Source organism: Tamandua tetradactyla, chromosome 4, assembly GCF_023851605.1.
Source record: "Tamandua tetradactyla isolate mTamTet1 chromosome 4, mTamTet1.pri, whole genome shotgun sequence".
Lineage (NCBI taxonomy): Eukaryota > Metazoa > Chordata > Mammalia > Pilosa > Myrmecophagidae > Tamandua > Tamandua tetradactyla.
In genome coordinates, this window is record NC_135330.1 from 121,946,589 (window position 1) to 121,963,447 (window position 16,859).

Here is a 16,859-nt window from a genome sequence, read left to right on the forward strand (position 1 = left end):
TTCCAATCTCTCTAAGCCTCTGGATCCCCTCATCTACATTATACCAGGGCAGCTCTGGAATTTCAACCTCAGGTAATGTTGGCCACCTTTTGACCCATGTTTCAACCAACCATCCAAACAAACTGTTAATACCTTTTCTAACTGCTCGAGTTGTAACATTGAAGGCAGAATCTCAGCTTAGTGGTTCCATATCAATAAATTCAGCCTGACCCAGCCTTATATTCCTCCCACCATTATCCCACACCCTTAAAATTCACTGCCACACATATTCCTCTGATTTCTGTCTATATAAATTGGAAAACTCACGCAGTTCTTTTGGAGTATAATGTACCTCCTCTTGTGTGATACTTTGTACCTCACCTTTAGGGTCCTGTTGGGACTTTAGTCTAGTTATTGGTCTGAAGGAAATGAGGGGTGGTTCATGAAAAGAATTAGAAATATCTTCCAAACCATTTGCTTCAGGGCTTTAGTTTGCAGTTTCATCTGGTGAAACAGGATTAATCACTCTAAGGCTAATCCCTTCAGGAGAAGGTTGGGTGGCCAACTCCTCAAGGCAGGCTGGAGGTGGGGCAGTTGTGTTCTCAGGGCAAACTATTACAGGGTTATCTAGAGAAGACTCAGAATGATCTAGGCTTTCAACCTCTCCCCTGACATCATTATCAATCCATATGTCACCATCCCATTTTTCAGGGTCCCACTCCTTTCCAATCAATGCCCTCATTTTAAAGGCAAACACCATGCAAGACGGAGATTTCCATTAACGTTGTAAAGTTGCTACTCTAACAATAAGATTCTGAGTCTGATTTTCAGAGATCTCAATCTACAGCTACAGGAAATAAGATTTTCCTTCAGGATATTCATAGAAACGTCTACATCTTTCAGATGGTGCTTAAGCGTCTAGTTTGAAGCCTTAAACCCATCCCTTTCACCCCTTAATGTAGCCAGTGCATCTAACAACAACCAACCGACATATCTATACCTCTTATTTCTACAAAACTCTGTAAAGGCGTCAAAAACATTATCCCCCAGAGCCTGGCTTCATACAAGCAAAGCATTAGGATAATCGAATGGTGATATTTTGACTATCTCTTTTGCCAACTCACTCCATGGATTGGGAGTGTCATTCTTATTATGAGAATCAGAGTCCTTAGTGTCTTTGAGTCCAGTCAGAGTAGAAAAACGTTCATAAAAAACCATTTTTAAGATTCTGTTTCTTAAGAGCCACTCCTGGTACCAAGATGTATTAGCTAGAGTTCTCTAGAGAAACAGAATCAATAGGGAACACTCACAAATATAAAATTTATAAAAGTGTCTCACATGACCACAGGAATTGAGAGTCCAAAATCTGCAGAGCAGGCTGTGAAGCCGACTATTCCGATGGAGGGTCTGGACGAACTCCACAGGAGAGGCTCACCAATTGAAACAGGAAGAGCCTATCTCTTCTGAATCCTCCTTATAAGATTTTCAGTGATTAGATTAAGCATCACTCATTGCAGAAGACACTCCCCTTTGGCTGATTACAAATGGAATCAGCTGTGGATGAGGCTGACATTATCATGATTTAATTCTATGAAATGTCCTCATCACAACAGACAAGCCAGCACTTGCCCAACCACCAATTGGCCAAAATGACACATGAACCTGACCATGACATATTTACAGCTATTTAAATAAAGAGTCAGTCGGGATATTCACTTTTCATAAACCTAGGAATAAAGACAATACTTTCAGTAAAATACTGGAAATTCAGAATCAAGCTATTGAAATGTTGGAAGAAAATTCCAAGTACTTTTTTGTGTGATCTAAAAGAAGTATTGAAAATATAAAGGAATATACAGATTATGATCACTCAGTCATGTTCGCATTCTTCTCTGAGAGAAACCTAAACTCTGGCTACCTCAATGCAACTGTTGATGATGAAAGAAAGAGGCTTAAAAACTTAAAGATTATTTTTAGATTTTAAGGACCACATTATCCAAATGATCTGACCATGAAAAACTTTAGTTCTGTGATTATTAATGCCCATAGTATTATTTCAGTGAAATTTCCACCACTATCTCAGAATGAACTGAATTCAAAAACTAAAAATAAATTGACTTTGAAAGGTCTTTGTAAATGGTAAAAATGTACAGACAATAATTGATTTTATTGTCTTCAATTTTTAGAGGACTCAGATTATTTCATATATATGAGGTGGAAATATTATACAAGAACACTATTTTTTTAAAGCTGAGAGGTGCTGTCAGAGTTATAATTGTGCTTGCCAAAACATCACAGTTTTCTTCATATAATTCTTGTTGAATTATTTCAGAGAAGTTGAAATTTAAGATATGAAATCTATAACAGCATTATATATCAATGGTAATTGGTAACTTCAGTGATTCTCTTAATTTTAAAAATTTAAGATACCCTCAGGACTTTATTTCTGAAGGTGTAATCAGCTCAGCTTTTCTTGAAAGTAAAAATATACATTAAGTTCCTCAAAAATGTCTGTATTTTGAGCAGAGCAATTCGATTTCTAGAAATTGAATAAATTTCAAAGTGATATGTTTTCTAATAATTTCTCAATTTGAAATTTATTTAAAAGCTATTCGTTGAAAAATTCTTATGTTCCAAACACTCTTATAGGTATCAGGGATATAGCAATAAGCAACACAGGTAAAAACCTTTATTTTAAAGAACTTGTTTTCTAGCAAGGGAATGCATACAACATGGAAAATAACTAAATTATATAGCAATTTTGGAGAAAAATAGCACGTTAATTTTAAATAAGGTGATCAAAGGAAAGTCTACAATTAGAAGATTGCATTGAATGACACTATATTCAAAATCACTGAATTGGAACTGTATATCACATTCCAGGAACTATAAAAGTACTACTTTTTGAGGATACTAAATGAAGAAGACCATAGTAAGAAATGAAAACCACAGTATAATATAGGGCAGATCAGAAAGGGACAATTAATCACTGCTAATACTTATTTTCTTTTATGCTGAGTGAAAAGGAAAACATTAGAAAGTTTTCAGGAGTGGAGTGACATTATTTGAAATAATTTTTAAAATAACCTTTTGGCCATCTGTGCAGCAGGAACAGGAGCAGTATTAGATATTAGAGCAAAAACAATGTCTAGGTAAGATTATGGGGACAAGGACCAGAGTGGAAAGTAAAAGGACAATAAGGAATGTTTGGATGCTCAATATTTTGGGAAGGAAAAAAAAAAAAAAGTCTTGGGTGATTGTATATGAGATATGAAAAAAAAATGATGTGGCAAGAATGATTTCAAGTTTTTTTGGCCTGAACAACTTGAGAATGAAGCTGCTACACTGAAATGCTGCATTTTGCTAGTGGAGCAATTTTGAAAATGGTAGAAAACAGACATTTCATTTTGGGACATGTCGAGGTAAAGGAGACTGTTGGCCTTTTAAGTGGAGATTTCAATTAGGTGATTAAAAATGAGAATCTGATATTCATAGGAGAGGTGTGGGCTGGAGTAACATGTTTAGAAAACATTAGTAAATATGCAGTATTTAAAGTTGAAAAATTTGTGGAAGTCACTAAAAAGATCTGTGGAGATAGAGAAGAAGAGGACAGGGAACTGATCCCTGGGCATCCCATTATGTGACAGATTGCATAGATGAGAAAGAATCATCAAAGAAGGAAAGAGAACTAGTCTTGACATAGGAAGGAGGTTATTTGAAACTCAAGTTATAAACATTTTTCAAGTGATCAAAGGTAGCAAAGTCAGATGACAGCAACAATTAACCATTATCAATCTGGAAATCAATGGTGATAACAACAGAAGATTGGGTTGATGTTTGGGGCCACTTTTTGCTTAAAATTCACTGACTGGAGTGAACTTAGAAGAAAAAATAAGAAGAGTTGAATGAAAGACAGTGAAAACCAATGAACAATCTTTTGGAAGAGAGAAAAATTAAAGGGATTCATAGGGTGTTAAGGAAATTTTATAGAAATGAGAGAAGAAAAATTTAAAAAGATAAAGAAAAAATGAAGTAGAGAAAATGAAAAATTGCTTGAGCGATATCTTTGAGAAGACAAAGAAAATTAGATCTAGTATAGAAATGAAGGAGTTGAACTTAGATAAATTTATGGACAGATTCAATCTGGAGGGGAGTAGCTAGGAAGAGGTGATCTTACTGTTTGAACCAATTGGCTTCATCCTTTCAATAACTGGTTCCATATTTATTGATAAACGCCACCCATCTTTGATTCAGGATTTAGTGTAATCTGGCTTAGATAATGAAAGTGGATCTTGGTTGGCTTAAAGAATCCTGGAAACAATGGTGGTTTATTAGTAATTAAACATGCCAGAACTCTCTTGGCAAAATGCAGAAAATCAAATTCGAGGATTTAGGGAGATGAGACTGATGAAATAGATCTAATATATACAAAGTCACCTTCCTGCCAAAGCGATCCCGAAAGGGCCATGGGATGCATTCACTAAGGCATTGAACAACTTTGGCAAAAGGAGGACTGGCATCACGAAACCTCAGTGATATGTGTCCACTGGAGACTGGGGATGATTGTGAGAGATGCTGCCAATGAAACGGACAGCACGTGCTCTGGGGATCACTGAGTACAAAACTGATTTATGTTAGTAAGCAAAAATTCAACATCAGAAACAAAATGGATGGGTTCATCACAGTCAGTAGTAAAACCAAAGTGGTAACCAGAGTGTTTTTGAGCAACAAGGATAAAATGAGGTGTCTAATTAATCATGTTTAATTTCTTATGACTAGTTGATGATGAAAGATTAAAATTTAGGAGCCATTTCCCATTGCCTTGTATAAAATGTTAGTGCTAGCTAAAAACAAACTGCTAACGCAATTATAGCTTCAGGCAGGGATGGCCTTGGAGAAAAGGAATAAAGTGAAACTCTTTCAGAGGGTATAGTTTTAGCAATACTTTGGTTATTACTTTGGGTAGTATAGATTTATATTGATCCATGCATGATGACAAGCATATTTGTGAACTAGTCAGAGCCCTAGAAAGAATGACATTTTAGTGACAAAAAAAAAAAAAGGTCTGAGAAAGTGGTATGTGAAAGGTTAAGGAAATTTAGGGGACCATATTAAGTTCATCAATCCCAAAAACCTCTTTCCAAATTCCAGGGTCCTACTCTTCTCTATTAAGACCAGATTTTCACAAAGGAATCCTGTTTCAAATCCTGTTGAAAGCATTCCCTCTCCTTTCCATTTTTCCACCTTCAAAATCAGGTCATAGTCCTGATATTCTAGCATAGTTTTCAAGAAATGAGTTTCCTTCAAAGATGACACTAAGGGTCTTAGCCTTTCACAGCATGTCTCAAGTTGACAATTAGCAGTCCCGAGTAGCCTGTTATTTTCTTATTACGAGGATTTCAGTACCACAGTGGAACCATCCCACATTATAATCCTTCTAACGATCATTGCTTTTATACCAAATAAGCTTCATATCTACTGTGTATCCTAATACTTCCCCTTCCATCTGTACTTAAACAAGTTAACCATTGATGAAAACATGAGTAATTGTAGTGATGCTATGTGTAAGAGGTTATGCCCCCCCACCACATGCTTCCATACTTAATAATGCCCCTCTTGCTTTCAGAAAGTGGAAAATGCAATTTCACAATGTGGGCAGCTTTGGTGAGTTTTTCCTGGTACCATAAATATATTGAAGCAGATTCCCAAGTAGCCAAGTGCCATGCGAACATTTTTAGGGACATGTCCAAAAAAGCAAGAAAGAGAGAAAAAGGGAGTGAGGCTGGTAGAAAGGGAAACAAGCATAGAGGAGTGCATTTCCAAGCCGGTCTCATATTTGACAAGCTGATTGTTTCATCTGCAGAAACTTCAGAAACTACATAAAGAAAATAAACTCAGATTAATACAATGTCATGCTATGTAACAGTTAAACATCATGTAGACAAGATACTTTCACTTTTCTGGAGGGTGTAGTATTTTTCTACAGTTTGACACATAGGAATTAGTTCTATTATAGTTGGGGCAAACAAATGTAAATACTTCTAACATAAAATTTTGTGATTGCTCACATATATGTATTTTATAATACAAATGGAATTACAGAAAGAAATTTACAGGAGATATCAAAATGTTAAGAGTGTTTTGCTTTTTTTGTTACTACATTGTTGAAGTTGCTTTTTCTTTTGTTTTTATGTATGCATAAATGTAATTATTTAAAAAAAGACACTAAGCCAAGATAATTTAAGGAAAATGTTATTTAATTTTTCTTGCATTCCCACATGTGTAAGGAGAAAAATATTTGCCCATTTCCTGAATATAAATCTTGAATCCCTTCATTTCTCATCACTTTGGCTTGGTTGGCCATATAAATATTCTTTTTTTACTGAGTAATCTAATAAACACTGTCTGAAACCAGAGGCTGTGCATGTCTAATTAACAGTCATTCCAAGAAAGATAGCTCTATTAAAAGAATTTTATTTACTCAAATGCTTTATTGTAAGCAGTATAGAAATTTAAAATTTTTATGATAAAACGGAAGAGTAAGAATGTTCCTTAAATCACAATTTCAAAATATAAATACAAAGCAAGTTTAGGAAGCGACATTGTTGTCAGATTTACACTTGTAGTATATCTTATACAAGCTTTTCTTCTTTTTTTAATTACAAAAGAATATTTCAATGTTTTTGTGAAAAAAGTGTTGGGTGTTCCAACTCTAAAAGCTTATTGTTATCCCTTATGCATTGAAACCATGAATCTTTGAGCCTTCCTAATTAATTGTCATGTAAAATTGCATTAAACCTTCTGCCTGTAAGTTATTTATATGTCTCTAAATTTCTTCATTTGCCAAAATGTTCTATCTGCCTCCTCATAGGCAAAATGTTATTAATAAAATCACTGAGTCTAGCAAAATATTTGTCTTAAATTAGTGTTAGGAGGGTGCTGTTTCTACGTTAAATAGTGGTACAGTCATTTATGACTGTATATCCTTTTGGCACATTTTATTTCTTCAACTCCTCTGCACAAACAAAAATTACTGAGTATTTCATTCCTTAGATTATCAGATTATAAAGAGATAGAGAGAGACAAACTAATAACGGAGAGAACTCAGTGCAGGTTTGAGATCAACTGTTACTAGGCTGAGAGTCATTTAACTTTTCAAAATTCTTTCCTTCCTTGTTATATGAGCATTTTCACATCCATACCCTTAAAATTCAAGTACTAAATTCTATAATTTTAATAATGAGCTTATGTATCTGTTTAGCTATAGATAATGACAAGAAAGAAATTAATGGATAACTAAACACGGAAAATGCTTGCAAAATATTTCCTGGGGACTTAAAATGAACCATTTATTTGAAGAGGAAATATCTTGTTTATTTATTGAAGTAGTTCATTTTAATTTCTACTCTGAGATCCATTCATTATTTAGAAATAAACCATAAAACCTAAATGGCTTTAAAGATGTTTGAAAGAGTCTAGTAATAATATTTTTTAAACACAGCACTACATTTTTGTGTTCTTTCATAAATAAAAGAGATGTCCGTTTATGAAAAGACATGACAATCTAGCTTTTTTTTATACTTCTGTCATTCAATGTCAATATAGTCAGTGACACTCCATTTCAGTTGTACAAGCAAAGATAATATGAATTTTGACATCACATTGTTAGTTATTCAAGCCTTTTAGAAGGAGAGATGATTAAAGAGAAAGAAAAAGTAGATCCATGAAGGAGTGAATTATATGCATTGGCTATCTAAATTGATTAAATTAACAATGTGTTTATTCCAAACATACAAATATCTTTCCTCTACATCACAAACTAAAGTGTGTCATTGAATCACTAGTAAGGTTAATAAATGAATCATAGTAAGAAAATATTTTCCTGAATTTTAAAACTTCATATAACTTCTGGGCATGCTTAGAAATAGCAAGAAGTAATGATAACATTGATAATGAAGAACATAAAAGCAGTCTTTGCAAGATTTATTCATTATTATTGTTTATTGTATTTTGATGACACATTTTATTCTATTTGTAATCAATTTAATTTCTTAGAAATAACAATATTGCCAGTGGTTCCATTACAGGGGAAAAATAGGAAGTTTAGCTTGATATATTATAGACACTAGCTATAAGTTAACATTAAAACAATAATCTCTTTTTACTTTACCTGAAAAGAGAACCTATTTTTCTGGTGATTATGCTATTTTTCTATTGAGTGGTTAAAAGTATAAAATAATTCAAACAGATAAAAACTTCCTAAATTTTATTGGTTAATTTATATATTATTAAATATGAAAAAAGTTAATTTATCAACAAATGTTAATTAGTTTTTAAAATGCATCTTGAAAACTAATGCTATCATTGCACCTTTACTATTACTAGCGCTATGTTTTTTCAAGCCTTTAACATAAAAGAGTATGCTGGGAATCTCACGAACCAATTTTTGAATACATTTGTTTTTAAAATAATGTAAATGGTAGACTGTCCACTAAAGGCAAAAATGTTTCTATATAAAGCTAATTTGAAGCAGATTAAAGGGTTTAATTGATTTTTAAGATGAAAACATAAAAAATACTCTTCCTTATATCTCCAACACTTAAGAGACTATGACCTTCTAAGCAACAGTTTAAATTTACCTTTACCTATCCCATATACTAAAGAGACATATGAACAGCTAGAAAAATATTATTGTATTTTATTCATTTTTATTCCCAAATCACTGGAGAGGAATAACTATAAACAAACAGTTGATTGAAAAGGGAATCTGAAGTATACGGCTGAGTATATAGCCCATATTAACAAAATATTACAGGAAAACTATACATGAAAGAGATGTAACAAAGTCAAGAAAAGGAATATTTATCATTCAAGAAAGTAGCACTGATAATGTCAATTGTAAATACCTTTTAAAAATACACAGGTGATGGAGAAATCATAAAATATCGCCAACATGGCTGCCGTGACTGAGGCAAGGCAACACAAAATGGCTAACCTTAAATTTGCCCTCCGCCCTAGCAACAACGGTGGCCAATCCCAGAAATCTGCCCTCTACCCTAGCAACAACTGCCACCAATCCCAGCCCGACACGTGTACCTGCACGCTCCCATCCTGTATAAACCTGTGCACTTCCTCAATAAACTGGACGCCTTCCACTTGCCCCTGAGGGTTGTTTCCCCAGTCGTGTGCTGTGTGCTCTGTGTCGGTGTGACTGACTCAGTACGGCCACTTACCCCCAGCCATCAGCTACCCAACACACAAGAAGCAAGTGAAACCATTGTCCTCCCCCTTAATGAGAGACATGACATACGAGGATGAAAGTCTCCCTCGGCATGGGAGACGACCCCCAGTGATGAGCCTGGCCCTAGCAGGGTGGGATCAACAATGCCATTCTGTCCAGAAAGGGGAAATGAGGTGTAACAAGTAAGGTGTCAGTGGTTGAGAGAGTTCAAATAGTGTCAAGAAGTTAGACGGGAGATCACCCTTATGTATGCTTCAGTTAAACATTGCTACTTATCATAACTTGTCAAACCCCAACTAAAACCATTCCTGTCAATCCTAAAGAATACCTACGGTATTATATAAGCTTCTATGAAGGTTCCATGCACTAGGATAACTCTCTAAAACCTGCAACCTCCAGATGAATCCTTGGACCAGATAAGTCCTGAAATGCAAAGGGGCCAGAGAACACCAACTAGTTCCATCCCCCATCCCATATTATTGATAGCCACTTCCAATATGGAAAAGTTAAAATGGGCATAGACCAAATATCCCTCAAGAGTGGGAAAAAGGTTAAAGGCAACAGTGGAGTTATACAGAGAAGGTCTTTTTTAACAAATGAGTATGATTGCAGAATATTATACTGATATTTCTCTTAGCCTCCCATACCTTACAGCAGCTAGAAATAAAAACCTAAAATTATGGAATTGTAACCCATACCAAACTCTGAAATCTACAACTAATTGTTGCAATGTATTTTGAAATTTGTTGCTTTTATGTATATATGTTATTTAAAGAGGAGGAGTATAACAGAGAGGAGACAATTTAACAAATGAGTATGACTGCTGAATCATTATATTGATATTTCTGTTGATCTCCAGTGTCTTGGAGCATGAAAAAAAAAAAAATCATAGAACTGTAACCCATACCAAACTCAAAAATCTGTTCTATAACTACTCGTCAAAATACGCTTGGAAATTGATTGCTTTTTTGCATATATATGTTATATTTCACAATTTTAAAAAAACACAAAAAAATGAAAGGGAGTATACAGAAATAAACAAAACTCCTCACTTCTGATATGCATGAGTTTCCATTAGCACAGCACAAAGCCTAGGGTGGAGGAGTTTTCTGTAATTGATAAAATGTTACTTCATCTTCTTCCTGGCCTCATTGTCTAGTTCTCTATACTTATTTTTAATATGCCCTGCTCTCAAGATTCTTCCAACATTCTCGTCCTGAATTGAAAGCTTTATGAAAGATGTCTCTGTAATTTTAATTCACATTCTGTCACTCCACATAAAGTACTCTCTAGCTGAAGTTTTGAAGATATCAACTTCATTCCTACAGTATTTCTTTGCCTTTATTTTTCTTTATCTACTTTTGTTATCTGCTAAATTGTAAAACTTTTGTAAGATGCAGCTCAAGTTTAAGTTCTACGTCTTCCATGAAGTCTCTTCTGCTTTCTAGTGGCCGATTTTTGCTAAACTATTTGGTTAATATATGAGAGATCGAATAGAATATTTTCTATTTTATACTTTTTATCTTTACATTACCATTACATTATGAATTAGGTGAGAGAAGAACCTACTCAAGATTATGTTTGTTTCTCATGGTACCTAAAGCCATGGGTCCTACACCAGCGACCTCCTGAGTGTTACCACATGATATATACCAAGTGAAAACCACTAGGTAAGCATAATCAATAAAGAAAATAATTGTTGTTTAAGCCACTAAGTTTTAGGATGATTTGTTAACCCCCATCAGATGTCCAAAGCAATTGTTATTGAGACTTTCAAACAATTGTAGCCTTTATTTTCAAGTTGTATTTAGATGTCCAGATATTTTGTCTTTCTATAACTACTGTACTTCAAAACAAAAATATGCAAAGAGATAACAGTGCTCTTAAAGAACAAATGACTTTGCAGAAATAAAAAGTAATGCTAATGAAAATAATGTTAATGAAAAGACAAATAGTTTAGCAACAATCAGAAATGCAAAGCAACTTCTATTTACATATATTTTAATTCATATTATGGCAAAAGTCAACTTTCCCTTTGTTTTCAAGAAAATGCTTGCAATCTTCTAAAATGCACAATTTTGATTTAGCCTTATGTGATAGCTAACCTAGCTATGACCCACATCATCTAGAAATAATGCTTTTTAGTAGGTTTTTTTTTTTTTTTACATGAGCAGATACCAGAAATAGAACCTGGGTCTCTGGGATGGCAGTTCAGAACTCTGCCACAGAGCCACTATTGCCCACCCGCTTTATAAGTTTTTAAGCTTTATTTCCCACTAAAAGAAACTATTTCCCATGTAAAGTTTTCCCATGTTTTTAAGATGTTATAGTACATTAAAATTTTAAAAAGAATGTAAAATAGAAAATGGACACAGGAATAAATACATTGAAATCTTTACACTTAAACTCCAAGTGGTTCAATGATATTCACTCTATTAGTCTTGTAAGGGAAACTAAATCCTACTTAAGGATTAAAACTTATAAGAAACTACTGACTGTTTTCAATGTCTCTACAAAGAAAGTTTATCCAATTTTGTCAAGTTCTACTCTATTTAAAATAAAGTATAGAACCAATACAGATGACCCAGTCTCATAATTTAGAACAGTAGGTGCGATATGGATTAATGATCTATAGAATATTTACTCTGCATTCTGACTGTGATTGTGTTTGTATTCTGCACCATATATGTTTTTCTTTTCAAATGTATTATTTTAAAAAGGATCTTATATTAAAAATTTTCTCTCAGGAACTCTCCTTTTACAAATTTGAAAAAAATAAAGAACTATAAAACCTTTTGTGATTTGAAGATATCTGTACCCAATATTATCCTTAGTAGTATAAAAGTAAACCTGAGATTCCCAGAGCCTGCCCATGCAAAAAATAAATAAATAAAGTAAACCTGAGGAGATTTTGCACTCAAAATTTTACTAATCCTTAGACAAAGTTTTATAGAGTTCTCTGAGAAGATAGCAGGTCCATCATATGCCATGTACCAAATGTTGAATAGCAGATTAATATTACCAACATCATTAGTAATATTAGTAAAGCTATTCTTATTATTTGCTAGCAGAAATCCACATAAGCAGTTAGTCATTATAATACAAGATAGTTTTTACTGGACAAAGAAGATCCTAGGATCTAGCCTTCTGATGACAGGGTGGAAGTCAACGTTATTTAAAACAAAGGCCATGTCCAGCCCCAAGAGGTTTGTGTCTTCTAGTAATGACAACCCTCTCAGTAACTATACAACTTTCTTATGTTATACCTTGTCATGTTTTCCCTTAATGAGAATTTGAACAAATATATCTGTTCCATGAAAAATTTAATAAATAAATATCTACCTAGGGCTCTCTTCTCTGATATGTGGCAATTCTTTTTTTTTTTTTTTTTAATGTATTTATCACCTCAACTCTCCATAAAACTGGATCTAATTTGATAGGATTTTTCTATAAATGTCCTAAGCCTGATGGATGTAGACCAACTTATAAATCAGATGGCTTCTGAGTCATCACTACTAATGAAAGTGTATTCTGCCCATCCAACCAGAGAGTCTTTGACTGGGTTTGTTCATAAAGGAACAATACAATACTGGTTTTGGATGTTGAAAAAAATGATTCAGAATGTATGAGTGTGTCTTTATTTTTCACCAATGATCAACTATTCATGTACATGTATTCTACTGGTTAATCCATATCTGATGAGACAGAAAATTGTTTAACATATCATCAGCTATAAATAAAAAATCCATTGTCCCTTTACTAAGATGTTAACTCAGAGTGGGAGGGAAAAAGTATTTTAAAAGATCAAAAATTTTCTAATCCACATTCTTTACCAAAGATGAAAAATTAGGTTAATTAGGCTAATCCCCCACATATGTGATCAGAAATCAACATCAAGCAAAGTTGTGATCATAACTTCTTTATGGAGTTTGGAAATATACAAAATCCACTTGAGCCATTGACTCTATACTTTGGACGGAGTATGATGTATGAATATGTCTCAACAAAATTGCATTAAAAACAAAATCCACATGATCAATCTACTCTTGAGATGCAAAAAAGTATTCAATAGATGAAATAAAGCATCTGGATACTGAAAGTTAGCTATTAGTATAACTAGATTACACGAAGTATAATCAGAAACAGCTTTACTCTTTCCAGATTGTCATGAAATTCTCTTAGGCATCTTCCTTCTCAGCCCTGATGGGAATAAAAAAACTGCTCTCCACCACAGATCATGTCTACCAGAGAGTGATTTCCTCTTACACCCTCCTCTAGCTGAAACGGAAGGGGAAACACACCCTCCCTCACAAGGGTATAAGCTTCCTTTAGAGTCTTCTCTCACTCAGTGAGTCTCTTGATTTTCCCTGTATGTAGATTGGGAAGAAGATGGCGAGGTTGGCTGGAAGCGTGATAGGGTGAATTGGGGAAGTCAGGGTAAGCTGTCTCTGAGCAAATTCTGCAGAAATGCATTCAGTGCTTCTTTGCAGAAAGTGTAAGCATATGGCACTGGTATCTTTGTTATCTTTGGAGTCTTCTTCAGACCTTTGAAAAGGGAGTGAAAAGTCATTTACTTTTTGTTTACCAAATTTCCTGTTTCAAAAGATTCTACTTCTACAGAAGTGGGGTGGAAGACCAGGGACTGCTTATATAAAATAGAAATGACCTTCACGGAGAGGGAGAATAGTTTTTACCTTTCTTCCCATTAAACAAAGGAAAAGAAGGTCCAAGTATCGTATTGTTATTTCTTTCATCAAAAGGCCCAAATTAAAATTACTTGGTGCACGATTTCAAAAAATTTTAGCGCCTTAATTGATTGTATTATTATCCCCAACACCAACTGCATGGCACATTGCTAAACACTTGATTATTCCAAATGCTTGTGGGGCATAGTCCTTGGTTTCCAGAAACTTATCATTCATGTAGGGAAGTAACACATGAAAATAATAATTATGATAGGAAAATCAAATAAGTGTCAAATAATGGGTACATATTGATTTTGAACTTGAAGTCTCAAATAGATTGGATACTCAGGGTAGCTACACGGAGATACTAGAATTTAAGTTCAGTTTAAAGGTAAGTTGGACTTAAAAGAAGCCCTGAATTTAAAAAGTGATGAAAACTTTCATAGACAGGGAAGGATAAGGGAAGTCCAGTGCATGGGTCTGCCATTGTACATGAAAGCAACAATAGACAACCTGAAAATGAAGGTGGCTGTATTCCAATAAAATCTTATTTGAAGATGCAGAAATTAGTAATTCATATAATTTTCACATTTTACAAAATTTGATTTTGATTTTGATTTTTTTTTTGAAAAATATAAAAATGTAAAAACTGGGTGGACCACAGTGGCTCAGCAGGCAGAGTCCTTGCCTGCCATGCCAGAGACCTGGATTTGATTACAAGTGCCTGCCCATGCAAAAAAAAAAACAAACAAAAAAAATATTAAAAATAAAAAACAAAATTAACCTGAGCTCAAAGTCATACATAAACAGGCCATGGCCTGTATTTCACCAATGACTGTATTTTGTTTCATGCATTCTGGAAAGACAATGAGCCAGTAAGAGCGTTAATCTAAAGACATCCATTTTTGTTGTTGTTGTTTATTTCTCAAGTAGTTTTATAGAAGATTTACCAGTTAAAAATAAATAAAAGTCCATGTATTTGTTTTCCATTGCTGGGTAACAAAGCACCACAAACTTAGCTGCTTAAGCTGACACCCCATTTATTTTTCACACATCTGTAGGTCAGATGTCTGGCATTGCTTAATTCAGTTCTCTGCTCAGGGTTGTACAGGCCAAAATCAAGGTATCTGTCAAACAGGCTAATATCTGGATGCTCTGCATGCTCTAATGCCAGGCTCATTTGTGGTTGACAGAATCCAGTTCCTTGAGGATGTAAGACTGAGCTCCCTGATTTCTTGCTGTCCATCAGTCAAGGGCTTCTCTCTGTACCTGGAGGTCACCTGCAATTTTTCGTTCATGGCTCTCTCCATCTTCAAAAGAGCAAAGCTTTGAAGCCTCCTTCTTGTCATTTAAATATTTCTGCCTTCTTTTTCTCCCACCAGACATAAAGTTTTTTGTGTTGTGTTTTCTTTTTTTGAGAGGGGGAGGCAGGCTTTTCAGGGCTTAGGTTTTTAGATCAGGTCTCATGATATATTCTTAAGTCAACTGGACTACATAATATGCATGATCATGGAGTGATACGACATGATATTCACAGATTCTGAAGACTAGAGTGTGAACACTTAGGAAGAAGATACATTTTTCGAATTCCAAGTATCATGATGCATATTTGAAGACTTATATAAAGGGAATAAATAGGCTGACAAATTCTATGGAAAGTTTAGTACAAGAAAAATCTAGATTGTGCTATCAATACAGAGAAAAGCAGCAAATTTTTATGTCAGCGTTTTAGTAGCCAAAAAAGAAATATAAATATGAGCAGGCTAAAAGTTTGAAGTGTCTACAAATTAATGCAAATTCATGGTTCCTTTTACTAGGACCTCAAAACCAAATTATTCTAAAACTTACGTGTATGTGTAATAGAGCTATTCATTATGCTCATAGATTCTTTGGGTCAGGAATTCTCAAAGGTTGCAGTAGGGACATTTTGTCTCTCCTCTATGTTATCTGGTAAGTCCACTGGGTTATCTGAAGGGTTTAGAGTCATTTAAAGACTTGTTCATACATGTTTCTAATGTTTGGTGCTGGCTGCCAACTAGAGCCTCAGCAGGAGTCTATTAGCTGGAACACTTTAAAGTATGGTCTCTCCACATGGCCTGGGCTTCCTTACAACAGGGCAGCTGGGTTCCAAAAGTAAGCATCTGAACCATTAAAATTCATCCTGCCTTCATGACCTCATCTTAGACACCACCGTGTATCATTCCCACTGCAATGGAAAATGAACTGCCTTGCTTAGCTAAGCACAAGGAAGTACATATGTTATCTACCTATAAAAGGAGAATGGCAAAGTTCTGGAAGAGCACAAAGGACAAAAAAAATTGCAGTGGCCATTTTTCAAAATACAATTGGTTATATTTATTGCTCAGGAAGAAGCAGCATTCTATATCATGTTATTATATAAATAAAGAAAAATAAGTAAATAAATAAATACATAGATGTAATCAGAGTTTAAGCCTTTCATTCTATAATAGTTGCAATCCCAACAAAAGAGAATGATTAAGATATTCAAAGCATTTTGAAAGGTGTAGCAACCCCAGAACATTTTGTACAATTGTAAAAATTACAGTGTTAGCAAAAAAAAAAAAGATTCCACTATTAAAATAAATGTCTTTAATAATTACAGGTTTGTTTACTGGTGATGTGTTTAATATTAGTTATGAGAACTTCTAAATATTCTCATATTTTAACCAAGTTTATTAGAAGAAGACATTTCTGTTGATATCAGTAATACAGTTTTTGACAGATTCTGAAGAGGTAACTTTTTTTGTTATTTAAGAAGAACTTTGGTGGACATGCATAAATTCATTGATCAGTGTTGTTCATATGTTACTGTATGTTTTTTCAATTTACAAGGTGAATCTTCTAAAAAATATCTTACATAATGGTTAAGCCATTCTTATGGCTCCAGGAAGTCAAGGTATTGAGTATTGATTTTAGAAAGGCACAGTGCTGCC

General features: G+C 34.2%; 1 long non-coding RNA gene across 1 annotated transcript in view; it reads right to left on the bottom strand.

Moving 5' to 3' along the window:
• Positions 1–8,937, bottom strand: part of LOC143679321 (uncharacterized) — a 56,446-nt gene extending 47,509 nt beyond the window's left edge. The window contains exon 1 of the long non-coding RNA XR_013173650.1: positions 8,886–8,937. This is a non-coding gene — a long non-coding RNA (uncharacterized LOC143679321). The remainder of the gene's footprint in view (positions 1–8,885) is intronic.
• Between the last annotated feature and the right edge of the window lie 7,922 nt (positions 8,938–16,859).